The sequence below is a fragment of the Eulemur rufifrons genome, chromosome 18 (genome assembly GCF_041146395.1).
Source record: "Eulemur rufifrons isolate Redbay chromosome 18, OSU_ERuf_1, whole genome shotgun sequence".
Taxonomy (NCBI): Eukaryota; Metazoa; Chordata; class Mammalia; order Primates; family Lemuridae; genus Eulemur; species Eulemur rufifrons.
In genome coordinates, this window is record NC_091000.1 from 45,419,424 (window position 1) to 45,434,865 (window position 15,442).

Sequence of the window (15,442 nt, forward strand, 5' to 3'; positions counted from 1 at the left end):
GTAGACTGACTGACGTTTGAATGCCCAATCTGTCAAATCACAATGGAAAGAAAATAATGCCAATTTTTCTATAGTGGATATGATAATTTGCACTATTTTATATGGATAAAATTCTTCGGTTTATTGAAATAAGAATGGCAGCTGAAAGGAGCTAAGGTATATTTTGTCTAATAAACATGCAACACGAAAATGCTTTGAACCATTAAGACACATACAGAAACTTCATTTAAAGCCACATATTTGTGTTCTCAAACCTTTGGGAATCATGAAATGGAACCTGGCTACCTTTTATAGAATCAACTTCTGAACAAAAATGGAAGGGGAAAAAACGTCTTATAAATATTTAAGAAACTGACTGGAAACCCAGACCAACAGTACTGGGTGAGTGACTAAGAATTATTTCAAATTACTATATAAGTTAAATGTAGCCTGTGAAGTGAGGTGCATTGCCTCTAAAAAGAAGTCTTTAAATCTTCAAACCTCAGTAAGAATCTTGACCAAACCCAGTTTTCTTGTTAACTTAAGCTAGTAAAAAGAGTAGAACATTCTTTACTACCCTCTCATTGGGATTTTCCTTTAAACTAACCACTCAGCAGCCCAGATCTCTGGGGAAACACACTTTTCTCCATGATGTCAATCTCTGCATTCAAGTGTGATCCTGTCTCAGAGAATTGCGAAGTGACCCCACTTACACAGAAAGAACTCTCAAAACTGGGCCTTGACTCTTAAAAAGGGGAAAAATAGACAACAGGTTGGTGATATTAATCCCAGAAAATACTTCATCTTTTCAGTGATTTAATCTCACAGACCACGAGAAAGCTGTTGATTGCAACCAGTTCACATAGAAATTGGTCAAAATATGCCAACATTGCTACTACAGCTTCAAAAAATGTAACTGCCTGTAGTATAAACAGCCTTGCATCTCCTGAGAATGCAGAGGCAGGGCATAAATGCTATGAGATTATTTTAACTTTAATGCTTTAATATACACATTATCCCTCAAGTCAAATTTTTTCACAGTAATGACATGATATCTTATACAAAAGTAACAGCTTTGTGCCTACAGGGACATATTTGCCCCAGTGTATTTTAAGAGACGATTGCGGTTTAAGGTTTGCGACAGTGGAAATGGCTTTCTGCAGGGCAGAAAATAGTGAAGTGGGTTGCCTTGACAACATGGGTTGCTTGCATCAAGAAATCCATGGCAATGTAGGACCTTCTTCTGGTATGTCAAGATTGCAAACAATCTACCAAATTAGGTTAAAAGAAAACTAATCCCACAGCAAGACAGTGTTATATGACCAACAAAATATTAGTTTTCACTTTTTATCAAGAACCTTGTAAGAACAGATATGAAAAATCTAGGTGAGCAAGACACTTAGGAGAGTGGGAGGAAAGTGGGTTTTACTCAAAAGTCAGCACCCCCTCTTCTGAACCACCATGCCCCCAGCAGGACTCCAAGGTTCCAGCACATTCTCCAACAGTCAATTCTGCTAAGAAAAAATGTATCTTTTTCTGATTCTGTTGATTTCCCCAGCAGTCTCCACGAAGCTTCTCTCCAGGGAATAGCTTTTGCTCCCTTTGCATATTCTTAAATAATGAGCATAAATAAGGATTACCACAACAAAGCTAGTTTATTAGTTAAATAGAAAATGAAACCTGTTAACATATATGCTCTGTAGCCCAATTATCCCGGCAGGGCTGAGGAGAGATTTATCTGTAAAATATCAAGCCTCAAAGACAAAGCCTGTTACTGAAAAACCGACATTATTGAACAAGCTTGTTTCCTAACCCCAGCAAGAGCCCCTTTGTGGCACTGTTCAAAGTTCACAATTTTGAAACTCTGCTTCTAAAAGTAACTTTAAAGTGATTTTGAATGAAAACTTGCATTTTCTTTTCATAAGTGATGATTTTCTTTTAAGGTAGGCAGAGCAATACTTTTCTTTGGCTTAAACTGCAGTGTGAGTTTCTTTTTCAACATAGTCTCATGCTGTGAGTCATCTGATATTATCAGAGGTGGCCCTGAGTGTAGAAGACATCCTGTGTGGTTGCTCTGTCCTTCTCTTTTGTATTTCCTGGCTTTAAGATTGTGGAAGTGAATTGGGACTAGAGGGACACACATTAGGAGCAAAGCAAGTGCCTCTGTAACAAGGTTTAGAAGCACCCGGGCAAGCCCCCGAGAGTTCAGATAGTATAAATTGGCACACAACGACAGCTCCAACATACGCAGGGCCAAGGGAACCCAGCAGACTGTGCTGTTGACTATGAAGGCTACGAACAAAGAAAGTCTTTGTTCCAAGGGGCATTTATTTTTCTCCTGGGTAATAGACAGGATGCCTAAAAGATGGACCCACTACCTATAATAAAGGCCAGTGTTAGGCATATTGCTTTATGTCTGATGGAGGCACAAACCATCACTCCAAGCCTGTGAATAGTTTAAAGGGTGCCAGTGGATGAATGGAAATATTTTTTGTTAGAAGTATATTTAGAAGCAACAAGTGACCATACATAGCATCAACAATGACTCACTGACGGTATACCAGGCAGAAAAATAAGCATTTCATTTGGGAAGTATGCCAAAGAAGTAGTCATGGACAGCTTCTAATTCAATCCTAACAATTAGAATTTCTCATTTAATCAATATAAGGATGTAGAAAAGCTAAACAAATATAAAGCCATAATTTGTACTTAGCTAAATCCTTTCACGGTATAAGTTGTTAGGCTTACCAACACTCTTACATGATCACAGGAAACAAGTATTTAATCTAAGAAGATAGAACTAACTCATCTTTATGCCAATGACTTCTAGCACTTAGTTGAGGTTCTCTTTTTGGTATCATCAGAATGATTGAAAGATCTGAGTTAGGAATTATTCTCTCCCTGAGTCAATGCTACACAAAGCATGGTCCTACATGGGCATCACCTGGGAGCATATTAGAAACTCGGAATTTCATGCCCCACCTCACACCTACCTTGTCAGTCTGTTTTGCATTGTTAAAAAGGAATATCCGAGGCTGGGTGATTTATAAAGAAAAGAGGTTTATTCAGCTCACAGTTCTGTGGCTGTACAAGAAGCATGGCTCTGGCATCTGCTTCTGTCTGGAGAGGGCTTCAGGAAGCTTTCAATCAAGGTAGAAAGTGAACAGGGAGGAGTTGTCACGTGGCAAGGTAATGAGCAAGGAGCGGGAGAAGGTGGTGCCAGGCTCCTTACAACAACCAGCTCTTGTGAGAACTAATAATGCAAGAACTCACTCATTATCACAGGGAGGGCATAGAGCCATGCATGAGGTTCCGCCCCCATGACCCAAACACCTCCCACTAAGCCTCTAACACTGGGGGATCAAATTTCAGCATAAGATTTGGAGGGGCCAAACATCCAAATAATGTCATCTACTAAACCAAAACTTGATTCATTCTTTCGAGATGTAGTTCTATATACCTAGAGGCAAAGTTCATTTTAATGACTACATAGAATTTCACTGTGTGACAATCTCTTACTCCACTGCTCTGCACCTTTCTTTGCTGCTACCTAGAGGCAATCACTTTCAAATATGCTTGATAATGCTTCTGATATCTACCTCCACCTTTCAGCATACTATTATTCTATTGCTATTGATAATTCATTAATATTACATATTATTTATTGATCTCATTATACTTGATGATTTAATGCTCATCCACACCATTTCTCACTCACATTCCCTGCAACCTCCCAATACAAGTGTGTGGCTGTTTTGGTCATACCAATATAACCAAACATAAATATCAATATAAATTATATTGTAACTGTATAAAATGGTATTCATTAAAGAAATCAACTATTACTCTAGAGCAGTGCTTTTCTTCCAGGGGCCCTTGGGGGTCCCTGAGACTCTTTCAAGAAATGGGTGCAGTCAAAACTAGTAATAGTTCCCTAGTTGTAATACATTTGTTTGGAGTGTTTCATTGAACTAAACTTAAGGGGCAAGCTAGGAGCTTGGTTTTTACTATTTCCCCAAAGTCACTTGATAATCAGCTTTGATTATCAGAAGTTTGGATGAGGGAAGACAGAAGATGTGGGTTATGAGGAGAGTAGGGAGATTATTTTTCTTACAGAAATAAATAAATTAATGAGTTTGGTCTTTTTAGACTCATGTCTGTCTCTTAAAGGTGTTTGGAAATATCTTTATGCTTTGGAGCACACACCTGCTTCAGGCGCTGTGTGGCTGGGTCAGGAGTCCTACGGAAGGGCAGTGCCAGGCAGCCCTCTCGCCAGGGCACCTCGGGGATCCTTTTCCCAGATAAGGCACATGGTTGCACAAATCAGCCTGTGGATGTCATGGGGAGCAGTGGCCCAAGGAGGACAAGAGACTCCCAGGTATGTCTGTTGGGCATTTTGAGGCTGAGAATCCCAAGATGAACTCCCAACAGAGGCACGAGCTGCTCAAGCCTGCTCAGTACCGGAAAGCTCAGGTGAACCAGGTGCATTAGGGCATCAATTCTAGGATTCACCAGACAGTGTTTGCAGCAGTTGTGGCTAAGTATGTCTTCTACTCCTTCACGGAAATGGTATGGTTTGGTGCTCCTGGTGTTGGCCATTGCTGAGTTTTTCCACTTCTGTTCCTTCCATTTGGCACTATAGTTCTTGAACAAAATAGTTCCTACTGGATCGTCAAGGATGAGCATCGAAGCCACAGAGCAATCTGTGTACAGGGTCTTTCAGAGCTGTTCCAGGGCAAAGACTGAGTGGCTCCAGTGAGCACCGTGGCTCTGCTGACATGTGAGCCGTTGGGAATGCTATAGTTCCATCACTAGTCACTCCTGAGCCACATTACAGTGTTTCTGTTTACTCTCTGTCCTTTTACCTTGTTTGTATTTTTGGCTTCTAAATAAAATTGCATTGCATTAAAAGGGAGGTGGGGTAGGGGGGTTCTACCACTTTAAACAGCTTTGGAAACCAGGTATAATCTCAAAGACACTTATAACTTAAAAATTCTAGGACCACTAAAAATGCTAAAAAATTAAAACTAAAGTCATCTAAAATTTAAACATACCAATAGTTAATGTTTGTTCTCACTATGTTCCAGATGTGATGCTAAGTGTTTTGCAATGCATTATCTTATTGAGTTCTCCTAGCAACCATATGAGGGGGGAGATATTTCTTATTATTCCCATTTTACACATGAGGAAATAGAGGCATGGAGAAATTAAGTAGCTTACCTAGGGCCATAAAGCTACAATGACTACTTTTAAGAACCTAAACCCTCAGCTAACACTAGAGCTCAAGATCTTAATCATTACACTAGTCAAATATACTAGATAAAAATCATGGATTATTTAATTACTTTGTATAAGAATTCCTTAAGAGGAATATTTAATGCATCTACAAAATGATTTATTACTCTATCAGGTATTCATATGCAAATGACTGCTTGGTACACTTAGCACAATTCTTTAGAAAGTAAGAACAGAATGAATTTTGTTCAGGTATGCTAGATAAGACCCAGATAAGGCTAATTGTTTTTTTGTTTTTAGTGGGTTTTTTATTTTTTGTTTGTTTGTTTTGTTTTTTATTTTAAATGAGCTCCTGAAGAGGTTTTGGTATGTTAACAATTTTGTTGTCTTAATATTGCTTACTTTATTAATTTGCTCAGCAATTTCCTTGTAGATAATCTAGGTTGCAAACAGAAACCAGCATAACCTTATCTGGATGACCATACATTCTGAACGACTGATCACAAATTACTCAATGCATTGTACCCCTGTGATCACCCAGGGCTCTAGAAATAGCTCTTCAGAAAGGTGCATGTGAGTCTCCTGTTGGCCTTAAAGTGGATTCAATGCTAAATATGGGTTTAGTAAGAATAGGAAAGTAAACTTGCCTCAGTGTTGATAATGGAGGGATGGGAGAGACAATACTATCACCATTTTGTAGGACTTTACTGTTTGCAAAGTACTTTTATTTACATCATTTTGTTCAATACAACCCCCAAAAGTTGGCCAATGAGGTAGTATTGACAGATTTCCACCTCCTTCCCCTTTTTTGACAGAAAAGGAAACTGTCTTAGGTCACAGGACTCACTCAAAGCCACAGAGAAACTGCATGGGAGGTTTGAATCTAGCTCTTCCACATACCAAATCTAAGTTCTTTGCACTACTTTATACTGTATTCCATTAGGCAAATATTTGCAGAGATATGTGGACATTTCTACCCTGCAGAGAGTATACATTCTTGGCTTGTGGGCTGAAGCTAGCCTTTAGATATGTTTGTTTTGCCTGAATAGCTTTCAAGTATAAATTTGTTACTATTACTTAAAAAATGGAAAGAGATTAAATTAAATCTAGAATTCTGGCTTCATTTGTAAAATAGTTGATTTGGCAATAATCAACTAGAGCTGAGTAGCCACTACTTCCTTTAGAGTAGGCACGTTTATTTCAGAATGTCATAGACCCCACCAGTCCTTATCATACCCCCAGTACTGTGTCATTTGCTATTTATTATCATGAAATCTGACCGCTCCATTCATTTCTATCACCTGTCTGGTTGCTGATATAAAGGAAGTTTTCTGGGGGACTGAGCAGATCTCCACAGACACTGCCAATCATTTTTCTTGGCCAACTTGGACAGGGTTACCTTTGTGCATCTTTCTAGCCCTGGTTCCCTACACTGATTCACAACCTTTTCATCTTAATTTTCTTCATTCATTATTCCCCTAATGGAACAAAGAGGCATGAAAATTTGCACAGATTTCCCTTGAGTTATAATGTAATATTTGGAATTATATTAACCCTGTCTGGAATTACTAGAATTATTCCCTATATAATTTTCAAGTCTATATCAAAATATTGTGACTAACTCATTTTCAAACTCCCCACCTCCATCCATACCCACCAGAATATAAATTCTCTGAGGTCAGAAGATTTTTGTCCATCACTAAAGTCTTAGTGCCAGGTATAATGACCGGCACATAATAGGTGCTCAGTAAATATTTGTTGATAAAGTGGAAGTGATGAATTGTAATTGGGTGTTATGGGAGCCCTCCCTCTCCGTGTGATCCTTCAGACACAGCTGGCTGTTGTGTAGTCTTATATATGAACAGAGTCTACGAGAAGCTCACAAGTCTCTTAGGAAATAAGCCATTTCCTTGATGCAGAAAAGGATCTAGCTCCAAAACCTGTTAACTTTGTTTATTGATAAAAATACTTCATGAAAATATCAACCTTTGTATTTAACTGACTCTACATTTAAAGAAACCTTGGCCTTCAAGAAAACAGAATATCTTTCTTAGACTCAACTAAACTAATTTACTTAGACCTTAAATCTACATTTTTTGTTGTTGTTGTTGTTTTTTTACTGTACTACATAGAAAATGGCTTTCAGCCCATCCTGCCTCTTCTCCTAGGGTCAGAAGTCTTTCATGTATATGCCTCAGGGCTGCAGAAGAGCTTTACTGTCGGGAACCACTTGAATTTTCTGTGCTTTAGCCTTTAACCACCAGCTTACAACTTATAAGAAAAAAGAAAGTGCAGCCTGGACTCTTATACTTAGCTTCCAGCCACCTTTTCGGATGCTGCTCAATACTAACTGCCCTCAAACACTTTCCTTCCATCTCTTTGCTTCTTTCTTCTCTTCCTTTTCTTTCTTCCTCTCTTCTGTCCTTTCTTCTTCCCTGCTATGACTTTAATATTTTAACTGTACCTTTTAACTTTTTGGCTTATTTTAAAAAAAGTACAGAGAGGGTACTTCTTGCTTTTCTCACCATGGTTTGCTTTAAAGAGTAATGAGAAAGATTAAGAAAGCACACAGGCCATTTCTTTAGCACTTGGACCTTGGGCTCCTTCCCTATTCAGCACTTTGTCCTGTGAAACTTAAGCTACGGCAGACATGAAGTATTCCCTCTATATACCTGATTTAATTTTTCTTCTGAACATTTAAAATACATTTGAAAGTGAGGTCTCTTTCTTTATTCCTTCTATTTTTTTTAAAAAATAAGTTGATCCCTCACTTTGCTTTTCATGAAATCACAGAGTTTTAAGTTAGAAGAAACTTGAAAGATACCCTACCCAGTCTCCTCGTCTTACAGATGAAGAAACTGAGATGATGCTCGAAAGGATTAAGTGTCAGAACCAGAATTAAAACCACATCTTCTGACTCTAGCCCAGTACTCTTCCCTTCACTGTTGGACTGGATTATTTCTTTTTATTAAGTTACACTCTTAGGGGTGTACAGCGTGCAGGGAGGTGCTGGTGATGGAAAGGCTGTTGTGCTCTAGGCGAACCTCCCTTCCCTCTGTGCATGTTTCCTGGGGCAGCGACCTCCATCAGAACGACACGGCTAGCCTCTCTCTGATCATCACTCACTTCCCTCCCGTGCCCCTTTCCCCACACACGTTATAGTCTTCCATGCTGTACGAGCCACAAGGGCAGATTCCGCTCTGTCTGTGGAGAAGTGTGTAAATCAGTCTAACCGGGTAAATACTCATGTGCAAGATAACAGCATTGGTATGATTAGGCTACAGGTCATATATCCATGTGGGAAACAAGAGCGGAGGAGCCACCGATATAATTTAGAGAAAAATAGGAAATTGGAAAGAAACGTACTTTTGGGAGATACATTCTATTTTGGAGTGAAAGCTTTCTGCCATCTATCTTATTAAAAATGTTGATAATATCACACTGGCTTGTTGATGTATGTACAATGTGGCCAGATACTATCAGTCCAGATAGATCATATCAAAGTGTCCTTCATTTCTCTCTTATCAACCCAAGAAGAATTTCATTTGATATAAAAAATTTGCCTTAAGAAAAGCCATGTTGATTTCCAGTGCCTTACATTTAAAAAAATTAAACCAAAAATTCAGGGAAAATTTCTTCTTATATTTGATGCCGAGACTTGAGAAATTATAATAATGGATTATGAAAAATATCCCTGCAGCTGAGAGAGAAATCTCTTTAACTGAAGAAAAATTTAAATATGAAAGTAATTTAAAAATCATAAAATGATGCTTTCAGGAAATCTTTATTTGTAACTCTGTGTGTGATTATGTGTATGTGTGTGCTTCTGCACATTCTAATTTGACATTTTTATGCTTTCCATGTGGATCATTGGAATATTAATTCCATAATTTCAACTTAGTTTATGTTCCAAAAATCAGAGTATACAATATATAAAAGAAGTTCCATTTTGTGTGTCCCTAGTCCTTCTTATAATAAAAATGGTCTTTCTCAAGGGTGGAAACGTATCTTATTACAGACTTCAATAGCAAGTCTAATGTATGTTAAGATTTTCTTTTTACATCTGGAATAGTAGCGCAAGGTGACATTCTTACCAAGCAAGTGAGGGTATGTTCTTCAAGTAATATTTTCAAAGAAAAAAATAGAGCTAAAAAGAATGCATAACTGGATCTACTAATAAGGAAACACTGATGAGAAATGTTCCATTTAATCTATTCCAGCCAACACTGATTATTCAGGGATTGTTTGCTTAAGCCTACGTTGGGACACCCTGAAATCCTGTGCATATTCCCGATTCTCTCCCCATAGTGTCCTGGATATACAAGTGCTAAATGATCCCTTCTTGATCAGCCTAGGTTCTCCAAAGCATGGGGAACAAAAGAAGGAAACAGTTATTTTTGCTATGTGTTTATAGGACTTTTGTTTTGTTCTGCTTTGTTTTACATGTATTTAGATATGGATGATCGTACCAAGACCATTCACATAATGATCATGACAGTCACATCAGGACCAAACGCTCTCTCTTTTAGTCACCTGCACCAGTCCCCATGCAGTTACAGGACATTCTCATGTCCTTTTTCACCCTTCCATAGTGCACTACATGCTGAGGACAGGGGTTTTATTCTATCTTGTTTAATACTGAACATGACTGGCACATGGTAGATACTTAGCACAGTAAGTCGAGTGAATGAATAAACAGAGCATCATCGGAGCCCTCTCAGCACAAGCAGTCAGAATGTAGTTTGCTGAGGATGTGGATTCAAATCTGCCTACAGGGGAGGACTATATTTATGGACGATGCTTCATAGAAGAATAAGCTCTTTTGCTGTCCAGAGAATGATTTTTTTTAACAAGCTGTTCTATGATATTAATCCCAGGTGAATAAACATTTCTTTGAAATTTCAAAAGATGAATTAACCTACTAGTGTTTTATTTAAAATAAAAAAGATAAAAGCCATGCGATAAATCTCAAATATCTATTAGAATGAACCATTAGACACTGGTATTTTCCACTGCACAGTTATTTGATACCAGACATTTTGGCACTGTCTATACACACTGGAATATTATTTTAATAGAAATATCAATTGAGTTCTGAGAGCATGAATGTCATAAGGCAATAAAACAAATAAAAAAAACGAAACGACAACAAAATTTTAGTGGAAGGGTTAATGCTCCAATCAAGCTTTGAAATATTTTTCTTTTAATCTTCTTTTTTGTTATTTTGTCATCTACTCATTTTGTCTCTTCCTATAGTAAGAAGCTAAGTAGACTGGTGGGCTCCTCCTTCTCAGTGAATGAAGCAGTGAGAGTAAATGAAAGAGTGTTCAACTGTAGACACCATCACCACTGGACAGTGAGAACTTTGTTGTGGGAAAGTTACCTGGCTCATCTGGAGAGTGTAAGTTTCCAAACAAAATCATTTCCTAGGAGTGTCCAAATCACTTAGATTTTCATTAGGGTTCATATAATAGTAGAATTGAAACTAAGTGCAAGAAGATAAGGGAATACCTATGCATTCAGAATTATGAATATGTATTTTTTTTTTGCAAAAATTATAGGAAAGTTTTTTCTGAGCTCTACTAGGGTAGAGATTTTCATTGCTTGCAAATTTATATATTTGTGAAGAAATGGAACAGTAAAACTCCTCCCCAGAACTGGGCTCTGATGAAAGGGGAACAGCATGGAGACATCAAAACTTCATTTGCTTAGGGTTTTCTTATCACATAATCTCAAGCACTTGGAGTAAAATTGAGAATTTAAAAGGATGCCAAAGAGAACTCCAAGAACCCTAGAGCGATTTCAGAATGTCCATGCCTATTAAAACTCTTGACAACAGTCAAAAGAGATAGACGATCACCCAGAACCAACTTCAGCATTTTGTAGACTCCATTCTATAAGCCCTGATTTTTTTGTTGCTGTTGTTGACATTATTTAAAGCAGAAAAGGAGTAGCTATGGTAAATGTTGAACAAGGACTATTGCCGAAACAGAAATGAAGGCTGATGCTCTAAGATTAGGGAAGAAAGAGAAACAACAAAAGGCAGATGGAAAGACTTTCAAAACACAGCAGGCTGGGAATATAGAATGAAGATAAACAGGCATGCATGTGTTTCAAGCTATTGAAGTTGCTAATGTTTTTCAGCCTGCAAAATAACTGATGTGCATATAATGATGTAAATGAGTTATTAGGAAAAATATGGGGTCAAATATTCTTGTTTAAGAAGGAAGATCTTAGAAAAATTTTTATTTTAGAGAGGTTTATCTTGGAAGATTTCCATCAGAAATGGTAAAACTAACATAAACTACGTAACAACTAAAGCTTTGATGCTTAAAGAGGGAGTCTCTCAGCTATTTAGTGGGAGTGTGGCATAGTGCAATGAGCACAAGCTTTAGAATCAGAGAGCTTTGGGGTATGTGATATTGAGTAAGTTGTTATTGTATCTCACTTTTCTCATCTGTAAAATGGGCTTGATATGCCTATACAAAATGGGGTTGTAATGGGGATTGAATTAATTAAGTGATATATCCTAAATATCTGACACATAGGTGGTGATCATATTAATGAGATAGCAAATTCCCCATAATGATAAGTAAATGATACATTTTGAATGTCTTTTATGTGTCATTGGGTAACATTATTCAATAAGAAGCAAAAAGATTCTAGCTAGGATTCTGGCCTTATCCCCTGCCCTGGTCAATTTTAAAGCTATTAATTATAAGACATCCATGTCAGCAGAGTAGCAGTAATAATCTCTGGGCAGTTAACCTGCTATGGTAACTTGGACTGGCCCATGATCTTCTGAAAAATGAATTCTTACACAAAATTAAGGAAAGGAAGGAATTAATAGTTTGTCAAATATAGTTTTTTTTAAAAAAATAGGTATTTCAATGAAAGTACTGTAAGTCATTGTGGTGGAAATGTAGAAATACCAAGATGATTATTCTTTTTTATTTGGCATAATTAATTCATACAGAACTTATATTTTCTGGGCTTTCCAGTATTCAACTGTTTTTGAACTATAAAAATGACACATGCATATGGTTCAACCTAATCATTAGTAAAACAAAGCTAATTTACTCATTGGCTCATTTTATTTGTAAGATTAAAGGATGTATGAGTTGAATATTTTGTATTATATTTTGTAAAATAGTTTCCATATGAAAAATTATATTAAGAAATATATTAAAGGAGAAATAAAGTTGTCAGTAGCATGTGCTGTCCTCATAAAGTTGGTTTCATATCCAACAGTTGGTTTCTCCTATTCAGGAGTGGTTCAAACCCAAATCCCATGCAATTCTTCAGTTCCAGACCAGGAGATGAGTTTATGCTTCCTAATCAATATTTAGTGCAGTTCCAAATTGCACTCAGTAGTCACTGGGCTTGCTTTATTTGTGACTTTGTGACTTTTCTGGGCCCTGAGAATTATTTCTGTCCCTGGGTAACTCAGCAGATTAATGGATCTTTTGTTGAGTGTTACAAAGTAGCTGAGCTACTGATTTAAAGATGATGAAAATTGTTTTTCCTTGAATAAGCCCTTGATTTTCTTTTCACTTTAAAGATTTTCTTCTGGAAACATTGGGATACCTTAATGAATTTAGTAACTGTAGATTTTGGTGGAGTAGTAGTTGCAATTAATGAAGTAATGTTTTACTGATGTCTTTAGAGACTATTAAGCCCCAAGGTTTGTCTATGAAGATTTGTACCTTTCTACGCAGATTTGCACCTTTGTACTCTAGAAAGTCATTTCACCCAAATAGAAACTCCTGCCTCCAGTGGCTAATGACAGAAATTCAGAAACATTAGCTAAATTAATCGTTTCATGGGGTTGGTCTTTAGAATGTTATAAACTATAATGGAATTACTGAGTTGAGAGCATTTAATTGGCTGTCTTTGAAATATATTCTAACCAAATGGTATACTTGGCATTCATTATGACCATTTAAAAACTACTGAAGAAAACCATTGCTGAATCTTAGTGACATCAAAATGAACCAACTAGAACAATATAAAAATGCCTCATATCTGTATAGTTTGTATCTCCTCAGAATCTGAAAAGTCATTCATTACAAATACTGACTCTTATGTATGGTTCCAGTGCCACACATTTTCAAAGGGGAAAGTGAGAATTTGGAATACTTTCCCCAGGCTTTTAAAGCCTACATAAATCATGGAGGGAGAAACAGAATGCACGCTCCTCATGTCTAGGACTCCCGTGCTAGAAACGGGGTTGAAAATTCATATCCCTCCCCCAGGGCCACGGAGACACTCAGATGAGTGGAGATGACATGAGGCCTCAGGATCAGAGAGTGAAGGCTGAGGAAGGTGGAGAACTTGAATCTAAAAGTCTTGTGAAGGCGCCAGCCCCTCTTAGCTCCACTGGCTGTTGTCATATGGGAATGTGGCTCCCAGATACTGTGGTTTTCACACAAATTCAGATGTGTGGAATTTCACGTGAAATAATCACATATTTAATTGTTGGTAACTAAAATTCCAATTTGAAGTCCTGTGGGGGAAATAAAACACATTTGTGGGGTGTCAGGAAGCAACCTCTGGATTAGATTCTGACACCCCGGTACATGAATAAGTGCTAGTAAAGATGAAGGATGTTGAAACGCTATCCTTCATCAATAGTTATAATCAATCAACGGAAATGTTTTTTAAAAAGAAACGAGGGTATTTCATTAACCAACAGATAGTAGGTGCCCACTAGGTTGCAGCAACATACTCACTATCATGAATATTTAAAAAGATAGTATTTGCTCCCTTTTTCTTGTTTATAAGCAGGTTTGTTGAGGAAAAAAAAAGGAATGCCTGATAGGGTTATAAATTGTTGGAAATAAAATATTAAGAAAGGATTAAAGTTGTACTTAAGGAGTGATTCTACAAAACTGTAAGTAGAATAAGACGGCTTTTCAAGTTTCTTCCCAGCATTATGTTTTGTTTGTTTTATTAATACAAAAAAACAGGTGGTGGTGGTAGAAACTGTAAAGTAGGGAGAATATGCATATCTTACGATCATAGATGGTTGCTCTCAAATTGAAATATTATGTTTGACAAAGTTGAAATGAAAACTTTATATAGATGTAGGGTGGGAAAAATGGAGAAGTATACAGATGCCATGAAATAATTTGTAGTCCCCTGAGGGGTAAGAAGAAAAATTTAGAGAATCATGGAGCACAATGTGTCATTGAACTACTCCAGTTAGCACACAGCATCTGCTCACTGGATAAAGCAAGGGGCCAGGAATTTCTGGTGCTGGCATTGATTACTGTGGGCCCTACAGCACAGTGCCGAGCGTTACATTTTGGCATTCAGTTCACTGGGTATGTTAAAAGAAGACAACCCATATCCCAAAATCATTTTGTGCATCATCTTTGATGTCTATAAACCATTTGCAGATCTTTAAAATCAAGGCTACCACAAAAGCAGGGAGTGTTATTCTCCCTTTCCATAATTTACAGAATTAATAAAGAATTGCAATGGCTAGTCATCAATCAGATGCCTACTGGAATATTCTTGTTTGCTTTTCACCGCTGCTCACTCTGGAACCCATCATATTTATTTCCAAGCAATGTTCTTTCTATCACTTTTGCTTTGCATTTAATTTAAATGGAAAAGCAGCTCTAGGCTGATTGATTATTTAAATTGTTGTCTCCATACTCTTCCTTCTGAAAATGAAGCATCCATATACATAAGGCTGGAGTTAGGCAAAAAGATGAATGAGTTACATGCTAAAATCCAGGGGTCCAGCTATCAAGCATGAATTATATAAAGTTCATTGTCCCTGTTTATATCTATCCTTTACACGTTGTCCTTTGGAGGCTTTGAGTGAGATGCTCAGTTTATATTTGATTCACAATCTTACCTTCATTCTTTAGAAAAAAAATATAACATAAATAAGAAATTCAAAGATAAACTTTATAGACAAAAAAGATACTTACCTCTTTCTCATTGCTTGATGTATAATATGGGAAATATTTTTCTTTCTACCTACTCTAATTATACATGAACCATCAAACCAATCCCCAAATAAAAGCAAGAATAAAAAATAGTCCACACCTTACACAAAGTACCTAATGCCTTTCAAGAAATTAGATGAGTTCATATTAATTAATGTAATCTAGCATCTAACCTTGGGAATTGACCTCAGTAAATACAATGTTCTCATAGTTCTCATCAATTCAATTACAATTTTTACAAGTATATTGTGCATGTATGTGTTTAT

General features: G+C 37.1%; 1 protein-coding gene across 2 annotated transcripts in view; it reads right to left on the reverse strand.

The window, feature by feature from the left end:
* The window catches only part of MARCHF1 (membrane associated ring-CH-type finger 1), a 275,802-nt gene that overhangs the window by 30,341 nt on the left and 230,019 nt on the right, over positions 1–15,442 (reverse strand). The window lies entirely within an intron of this gene.